The sequence below is a fragment of the Scyliorhinus torazame genome, chromosome 12 (assembly GCF_047496885.1).
Source record: "Scyliorhinus torazame isolate Kashiwa2021f chromosome 12, sScyTor2.1, whole genome shotgun sequence".
Classification (NCBI taxonomy): domain Eukaryota; kingdom Metazoa; phylum Chordata; class Chondrichthyes; order Carcharhiniformes; family Scyliorhinidae; genus Scyliorhinus; species Scyliorhinus torazame.
The window spans coordinates 166476891-166486757 of record NC_092718.1 but is presented as its reverse complement, the minus strand read 5'-3'; positions in this window follow the sequence as shown (position 1 = coordinate 166486757).

Genomic DNA, 9867 nt, shown 5'->3' with positions numbered 1-9867 from the left:
TCAGTAAACGAATCAGCCAGAGAGGACAATTTCTTGACGAGGAAAGCATGGATTTCGTACCTCAGTTCATAAACTCTGTGTAGCTCCCCCGTTGACTGATTATTACAGTAACTCTTCAAGCAGATGAAGTCCACCGTCACTGGCATTGACTGGTCACTGTTTCGATTCAATGCTTCAATGTAGTCTAAAAGGTCAGCAAAAAAACTTATAGCCACCCTTCAGTACACAGAGGGTGACGATGCGATGATTTCCCATGGCTTTCATTATATCCCTTGCCAAACATTCAGTTCTGCGAATGATTAAACCATGAGGAATATATACTCTCTAATGATCATTTGAGTTATGTTTTGGGATGCAAAACAGATGGAGGTCATAGCCTTGTTCACCATCGGTGACCACCACGCAGTCAGCCGCCGGCATGCTGCGGTCGCACTTTCACCCTGTGTTCAGATCCCAAAACTCCCGGGCCTCATGCGCACGGATGAGCAGGCACGCATGCGCAGTGCTCCCGCATTTTTTTAGCTGGTCACGGACGAAATTTGTAAAGCCACTCGGAGCCGGTATTGTTAAAAGCCGGCTGCTGCGGCTGTTGCGCGGGAATTGCCTCGATCGGGAAATCCGCGATGGACTCCTCCGCAGCCCTCCCAACACCCGCTCACGACCCACCCACGGATCGCGACCCCCACTTTGAAAATGCATGGTCTATGGTACCCTGGATGTGGGGTAAGCCTGCAATAGCTGCAGAGCCTCTGGCTGACTAGGTCTGTTTGGCAATGAATGAATGTGCGGAACAAGAGGTCAACTATGAGATTGATACTGATATGGACAGCTGATTAGGAGGCTCTACACCGATCCCTCACTGATCCCTGGAATGTTACAGATGCCTAAACATTAAGCCTACTGTGTCCTCCAGAGCCACTGGCATTGGCTGCCCATCCACACAGTTTGAGGTGATCTCTGGCCCAATCAGCCTTCCTAATGATATCACAGTGTCCCTAGAGAGCCTCCTGCGACACTGGACCTCAGTCATGTTTTGGTAGCTGGATTGCTACCTGTACACTCTGGTGGCAGAATAACGATGTCTTCTGTGGTGCCATCCATCTTGCTGACCCTGCACTCCCTGTGCCTGCACATCTCCACACACAGGCCTCTCCCTCCAATGCTGCCTGCGGACACCTATCCCTTTGGCCCCACTCTTCCTCCTCAGAAGTTCCCCCACCTCCCAGTGCAGTTCTCAATCCCTCCTTGCAATAATGCAAGCAGCACTGCCCTGTGCATTGAAGCCTCCAATGGGCAGAAATGCTCAAACAGAGTTTATTTTTTAAAAAGAGTCCACAGAACAAGGTTAACAAAGCAAAAACTTCAGAAAAAAACCACTGAAAGAGGTTTGAAATTGCAGCAATAAAACAGCAGAATGTCATGTCCCAGAATATTATGAAGTTTCAATCAATACTTTTTGAACTGGACACAAACAGACTATTACAATGACTGCTGCAAATCATGTGAACTTTGGCATTTCTTGGTTCAGAGAGCCTCAAGTCTCAAATTAATACTTAATTAAATATGGGCATACACAGCCATCCGGGGAATTCACACATCTCTTTGTTTCTGGTCAATGGTAACCCCCAGGGTGTTGTTCATGCGGGGGATGCAGCGAAGGTAATGCCAGTGAATCTCAAGTGGCGATGGTTAGATTCTCATTGCTCAACAATAAAGAGATACATCCTGACAGAAAAGATATATACCTGTAATATTTTACTCTGTGAATAAATATTTTACAGGTGAAGGCTGATTCTGGTTTCTTCCTTTGCCAAGTGACTACTGGAGTATAACAGTTGGAGAAAGGCAGGCAGGCCATGGTGATTCGGGTGGGCAATTGGTATCTTTCCATCAATGGTGCAAAGTTGGGTGTCCATAAAGGGGTTCTCCTCGACAGGCACAGGAAGGCTGAAGGGTTTACCTGACGGTCTCTCCACAAGGCCCCTCCTGATGCCAGAAAATAATGAGGTGCCTGCTGCTGGTAATATGCCATGGCAGCAGAAAGTCCTCAGTGCCCTCTCCCGCCACTTTCTTCCCATTGCTATTTTGCCAGCCTGTCACTAAAGGCTAAAATCCCACCACTTTGATTTGAGAAGAGGCAGAGAAGGCAACAAAGAGCACAGCATCATTGGATTTACAGAACATAAAAAGGCCACTCAACTCATTGAGCCTCGACTGATCTGGGTGAATGGTGACTTGATCCTAGTTAACATAAATTCCAGTTGTGAAGGAGGAGCATTGAAATAGCTTGTCATGTTTGAAAATTTGGATTTGGATTTTTTTATTGTCACGTGTACTGAGGTACAGTGAAAAGTATTTTTCTGCGTGCAGTTCAAACAGATCATTTAGTACATTAAATAAAACAGCGGAATACGGCAACACAAGGTACACAATGTAAATAAATAGACACAGAGGTTGGATGAAGTATACAGGAGTGTAATATTAGTCAGATCAGTCCATAAGAGGGCTGTTCAGGAGTCTGGTAGCAGCAGGGAAGAAGTTGTTTTTGAATCTATTCATGTGAGTTCTCAGACTTCTGTATCTCCTGCCCGATGGAAGAAGTTGGAAGAGTGAGTAAGCCGGGTGGGAGGGGTCTTTGATTATGCTGCCTGCTTTCCCCAGGCAGCGGGAGGTGTAGATGGAGTCAATGGATGGGAGGCGGGTTTATGTGATGGACTGGACGGTGTTCACAACTCTGAAGTTTCTTGCGGTCTTGGGCCGAGCAGTTGCTATACCAGGCTGTGATGCAGCCAGTTGGGATGTTTTCTATGGTGCACCTGTAAAAGTTGGTAAGAGTCAGTGAGGACATGCTGAATTTCCTTAGTTTCCTGAGGAAGTATAGGTGTTGTTGTGCTTTCTTGGTCGTAGCGTCGATGTGGGTGGACCAGGACAGATTTTTGGTGATGCGCACACCTAGGAATTTGAAGCTGTCAACCATCTCCACCTCGGCCCCATTGATGCAGACAGGGGTATGCACAGTACTTTGTTTCCTGTAGTTAATGACCAACTCTTTAGTTTTGTTGGCATTGAGGCGGAGAGGTTGTTGTCGTTACACCACTCTACTAGGTTCTCTATCACCCTCCTGACTCATCATTGTTTGAGATCTGACCCACGACCCACTAGGGCTGGTTTAGCTCAGTGGGCTAGACAGCTGGTTTGTAATGCAGAACAAGGCCAGCAGCGTGGATTTAAATTCCCGTACCAGCTTACCTGAACAGGCGCCGGAATGTGGCGACGAGGGGCTTTTCACAGTAACTTCATACTTGTGACAATAAAAAGGTTATTATTATTGCAGTCATATTGTCAGTAAACTTGTAGATGGAGTTGGAGCCAGATAGGAAGTATAGTGGGGGGCTGAGTACACAGCCTTGCGGGGCACCGGTATTGAGCACTATTGTGGAGGAGCTGTTGTTGTTTATTCTTACAAATTAATGGGATCTAATTTAAGTTATGAGTAAGTGGAGAAGATTGATGCATATTGTGGTGACTGGTGAGGGGATGAAATTCGGATCAAGTTTAAAATTGGAAAATGAGGAGCAAGAAGGGGAGTTAGTTGGTATGTTTTCACTCAAAATGTAATGGAATTGCAGAATCATTTACTCGGGAAATTAAGGCTGTTCTCAAGTCATGTTTTGCTTAATAGTCTTAGTCTGTTTCTAAATATTGGCATGCTCCAACAACTGTTTGCATGTTGCATTTCCATTTAAATGATTTATGCATTATATTTTAATTTAATTAAATGGCTTACACATTGCATCTTGATTTAATTGAACTGGCTATAGACTGAGTTGGTGCTTGACGGGAATGGTACATTTTGCACCGATCTGTCATGGATCTCGAACGATTGTAACGCAAAAGAGATTTCCGGCAACATGGCAAATTTATTGCCACAATATAATATAAACTCAGAAACACAACTTAACGGCGAACGAATAGTGAGCCTATTGATGAATTCAGAGCAATTATTAAGATAATTGTAACATTACACTTGAGTACATCCAGCACTCAGTCTAACTGTCTTGTGTTTTCCTCAGGATTAGCTGTTGCCATGGCGATTGATGGCCCAGATGCCCTGGTAGTGAAAGTAGTCACTCTTTCGCTTAAAAGGATTTTTTAATGGCATTCACATTTTCGTTTTGATATCGGCGCTAATTAAAATATTGTGACTTCACATTTATTTCACAGCTTTTTCTCCCCTCCAATTGTCTATTCCTCCACCTAAATAGACTGACATTATAGCATATCATGGCCTGGGTACCAGCCAGTAGAGTCCATAACACTGGGGCATGGCCTTAACATTAGAGCTGACCCATTCAACTTGATGGTAGAAAACATTTCTTCCTACAAAGGAAGCTCTGAATCGATCTGCCTGCAAAAAGGTTTTCTGATTAGGTCAATGGAAAATTTCAAAAGTGTGACCACAGATTTTTAATATAAAGTATAAAAAAGAAAATGCAGGGAATACCCAGCAAATCTGGCAGTATCTGTGGAGAGAGGAGCAAAGTTAACGTTTCAAGCTGAGGACCTTCCTTCAGAACAGAAGGGAGCTAGAAATGGGTGACACGGTAGCACAGTGGATGGCACTGTTGCTTCACAGTGCCAGGGACCCGCGTTCAATTCCCGCTTCGGTCACTGTCTGTGCGGAGTCTCCATGTTCTCCCTGTGTCTGTGTGGGTTTCCTCCAGGTGCTCCGGTTTCCTCCCACAAGTCCCAAAAGACGTGCTTGTTAGGTAATTTGAACATTCTGAATTCTCCCTCTGTGTACCCGAACAGGTGCCGGAGTGTGGTGACTAGGGGCTTTTCACAGGAACTTCATTGCAGTGTTAATGTAAGCTTACTTGTGGCAGTAATAAAGATTATTGTTATTGAATGGCAATGGGCTTTGAACAAGTTAAATGGGGGAGGGGAGGAGGAACGAAAGGAAGTGCCTGCTATAGGTTGGAGGATAGGCCAAATTAAATAGCAGAAGATTCCATGGCATAAAAGGCAAAACAAGTGGAATTGGTTGTAGTAAAGAAAGAAAATATTTTGTCCAGAGCGGGTGTGAATGACAGTGTATTGGCTTGCCCCTTTAGCGGGGCATGCATCAGAAGGGTCATGAGACCTGATCGACAAAATGGGGAATGAGCGTGGGGATCTCAGTGCAGAGCACATGCTTTGCACCCAGTTGTCATCTTATTGCTGAGAATAAAGACATTGATTATAGTGCTCTGGATATAGTTTGAATTTATAATAAATCCAGCATTGTCAGTCAGCTAACTGGTGGTTGCCAATTATTGCATTGGCGACGAAGAAAACAACAGTAACTCAGATTGCGATGAAGAAAGAGTTTTAATGAAAAGTTTGGTCCCAAGAGTTGCAGAACAAGCCCAATCAAGTCCTGCCTGCAAAGGATCAAAAAGTAATCGTGCCGCTCTTTGGAAAATTTGAAGCTTTTGATGTTGCAACAGAAGATTGGGTCCAGTTATGTGGGGCCTTTAGAGCATTTCTTTCCATGCTAATGAAATAGAGGGGAGGAAGAGAAGAAAGTTATACTGTTGTCTGCATGTGGGACCCAGATGTCTAACTTGATTCAAAGTTTAAGCTTCCCGGATACTCCCAACATGAGAACATTTGCAGAATTTGTTGAGCTAGCAAAGGAGCATTACTACCTGAAGCCCTCAATAATATTACAAAGGTTCAAATTTAACTCCACAGGGAGAAGCCCAGGGGGGACCATTGCAGCCTCTGTAGCAAGATTAAGACCAATCTTGGAGCATTGTGATTTTGGGTCATCGTTAAATGATATGTTGAGGGACCAATTTGTATGTGGTTTAAACATTGCAGTGGTACAGAGAAAACTTTTTTTTAATTATCTTTATTTAAATTATTTTATTCCAATTAAGTGCCAATTCACCATGGCCAATCTACTTACCCTATAGATTTTTTGGTTGTGGGGGTGAGGTCCACACAGACACTGGGAGAACTTGCAAACTCCACATGTACAGTGACCCGGGGCCAGGATCGAACCCAGATCCTCAGCACCGTGAGGCAGCAGTGCTAACCGCTGTGCCACCGTGCCACCCCACAAAGAAAACTGTTAGCCGTACTGTGAGCCATTAGTCTCATTTAAATGATGCTTTCACCCGGTGCCCAGGAGTCAACGGCCATGCCTGCGAGACATCGACAGGGCACCATTTAGCACCGGTTTTCACAAAGGTGGACCAGGCATGACGACACCTTGGTGGATCTCGCAAGCCATTTGAGACCCCCGGGTTGGCGTGGGGGGTCTCACAACCCCCACGACCCCTCCCCGCCACCGGGCTCCTTGACACTGCCAGCCTAACACCCTGACAGTGCCACTATGGCACCCTAACAGCGCCAGCCTGGCACTGCCAGGATGCATGGTTGCAATGCCAGGATGCCATGGGCACTGCTAGGGTGCCAGACTGGCAGTGCCAAGGTGCGCGGGTGCCAGGTTGACACTGCCAGGGGTCAGGCCTGGGGCGGACCTTGCCCATTAGAGGGGAGTTGAAGGGGGTTCCAGGGGCCTGATGTTTGCGGGAGTGAAGGGGGGGGGTCAATAAAGCGGTGGGGGGATGGGAGGGTGCAAAGATTAGGGTAGTCGGTCAAAATGCCGCACCAATCTGCGAGGAGCTGTTAGGAAATCAACTAAAGTGTGGCCTGGACAGGGAGAAACTCCCTGAGGACCAAAAGAACCAGCAAAGTGCTGGTGAATGCGGGGGGGGGGGGGTGTTTCTTGGTGCTGCAGCCACTGAGAAACAGTCAGCCAAATGCCCCCTAAAGCAGACTTCTAATTATTTCCACTGAATCGCATCCCACAATTAATGCAATGAAGCAATTGCAGACAGCACCATATGACACCTTATCAAATGGGTTCGCTGAGCACGCAGTTCAGACATTCAGGGTTGATATGAAGAAGCGGCCACCTGTGTCATTAGGAACCAAGATGGCTCTGTTCCTGTTAGCCTCCAGAACCACCCTGCAGACCCCCACTGGCATAGCTCCAGCTGAACTGCTGATGGGTCGAGGCTTGAGAATTAGGTTGAGCCTGCTCGTTCCAAATTTGTTGGGGAAGGTGGAGTCAAGGCAGATTTCCCAGAAAAGGAGCCATGATTTGGCAAAATGTAGAAAGAGCATTTGAGGTTGACGATCCGGTTTTTGTAAAGGGTTCTGCGAGTGGACCAAGCTGGTTCCCAGGGGTTGTGGTGGCCACTGTCCCATGAAGTGAAAGCACAGGACAAGTGCTCGAAGAAACACATAGATCATTTGAGGTAATGGGAGCCACGCCAAAAGCCAGTGCTATTGCCTGATCCAATTGTACCAGCATGGTAGCATAGTGGTTAGAACTGCTGCCTCATAGCGCCAGGGACCCAGGTTCAATTCCAGCCTTGGGTGACAGCCTGTGCGGACTTTGCACGTTCTTCCCACATGTGAATGTGTGTTTCTGCAAGGTGCTTCGGTTTCCTCCCGCTGCCCAAAGATGTGCAGGTTAGGTTAATTGGCCATGCTAAATTGCCCCTTACTGTCCAAAAGGTTAGGTGGGGTTACTGAGTTACAGGGATAGGGCGGGGGAGTGTGCCGAGGTAGAGTCCTCTTTCAGACTGTCGGTGCAGACTCGATGGGCCGAATGCCGTTCCTCTGCACTGTCGGGATTCTGTGATAAGTATTGTTGTTGTTTGTCCAAGCAGCAAAGCGGCTGTCCAGCCAGTGGCAGGCCAAAGTCCTGCTCCCAGTGAAACCCAGAAAATAGTGGAAAGTAATGTGCTGTTTCCAGGAGAGAAGTCTAGAGAAGCAGATTCAACCGAAGATGCCTCTACAGTGGAAACTCAACTAGTTGAGGTATGGTGGTGAATGTATTATGTTGATGCCACTGTGGGCTCCGCCTGTGGCTCCGCCCCCTCGGGGGTGGTATATAAATCTGCAGCCTGTAGGCGGCACTCAGTACAGAGCAGTCGCAGGCAGGCAAAGATCTAGCTTATTAAAACTACTGTTCACTTCGACTAATCGTCTCGTGTGAATTGATGGTCACAATAATTTAATAAGCTAAGATATCACAATGGAAGCCGCCCTCAAACCTGATCGACTGGAACTCGACCCACAGGCAGCTGAAGCCAAAGGAATCTTTTCACTCTGGCTCCGCTGCTTTGAGGCCTACCTCGCCGCCTCCTCCTCACCCGCTGTCAGCGAGGCACAGAAGCTAAGTCTCCTCCATGCCTGGGTGAGCCACACAATCTCGGTACTAATCAAAGAGGCGACCACGTACGCAGATGCGGTCGGGATCCTGAAAAGACATTATGTGAGGCCGGTGAACGAAGTGTTCGCGCGGCATCTCCTCACCACATATCGTCAACGACCCGGGGAATCGTTGGAAGAATATCTACACGACCTGAGGGTACTCTCTTGAAACTGTAACTACAAGGACATCACGGCCTCGCAGCATATGGAACTCGCCATCCGGGACACCTATGTGGCTGGAGTCCGGTCCAACTATGTCACACAGCGCCTGCTCGAAAAGGGCGCCCTTGACCTAGAAGAGACGGTAAAACTATCCACCTCATTAGAGGCAGCCTTCCAGAGCCTAAATGCTTTCCCACCCGACCACGCGATTTCCTCGTGGGCGCCGAAGGCGCGACCATCACCCGACCCGAGGGTGTCCCAGGCCTGTGCCGCACGGCTGCCCGCCCAACCCGGGGGGGCCGCCTTGCTATTTCTGCGGTCAGAGCCAGCACCCCAGGCAGCGCTGCCCAGCTCGGAACGTGACCTGCAGCGACTGCGGCAAGAAAGGACATTTTGCCAAAGTCTGTTTGGCCCGACCCAAAGTTCCAAAATCGCAGGCCCGACTCACGGACTCACAGGCCCGTAGACCCCGCAGTGTGGCTGCGTGCCTGCCGGTACCGCCCCCTTCTGACGCATCATCCGCCTCGTGCTATCCGTGGGGGCCGCCATCTTTAACTCCACCCAACATGTGCGACTCATGGGGGCCGCCAGACACGTGTGACCGACGGGTGCTGGCATCTTGGCCGCCATCTTCAATGCCGCCCGACACGTGTGTCCGACGGGGGCCACCATCTTGGGACCACCTCGCTACCACCGACCACGCCGGCTACCCGCAGCTTGGCGCTGTCACTCTTGACCAGTCACGGCCCTAGCACCTCAAGAACTCCATGATGACCGTCCGGGTCAATGGCCACGAAACGCCCTGTCTGTTTGACTCTGGGAGCACGGAGAGCTTCATCTATCCGGACACGGTAAGGCGCAGTTCCCTCCAGATTTCCCCCGCATCCCAAACAATCTCCCTTGCTTCCGGATCACATTCAGTGTAAATCCGGGGGTTCTGTGTCGCGAACTTCGCGATGCAGGGCGCTGAGTACGCCAATTTTAAACTCTATCTCCTCACCCATCTCTGCGCTCCTCTCCTGTTAGGACTGGATTTCCAGTGCAATCTCAGAAGCCTGACCGTGAAGTTCGGCGGACCCCTACCTCCTCTCACCATATGTAGCCTCGCAACCCTTAACATAGAACATAGAACATACAATGCAGAAGGAGGCAATTCGGCCCATCGTGTCTGCACCGACCCACTTAAGCCCTCCTTCCACCCTATCCCCGTAACCGAATAACCCCTTCGAACCTTTTTATTTTGGTCACTAAGGGCAATCATCATGGCCAATCCACCTAACCTGCACATTTTGGGCTGTGGGAGGAAACCGGAGCACCCGGAGGAAACCCACGCAGACACGGGGAGAACGTGCAGACAGTGACCCAGCGGGGAATTGAACCTGGGACCCTGGTGCTGTGAAGCCACAGTGCTATCCACTTGTGCTCCCA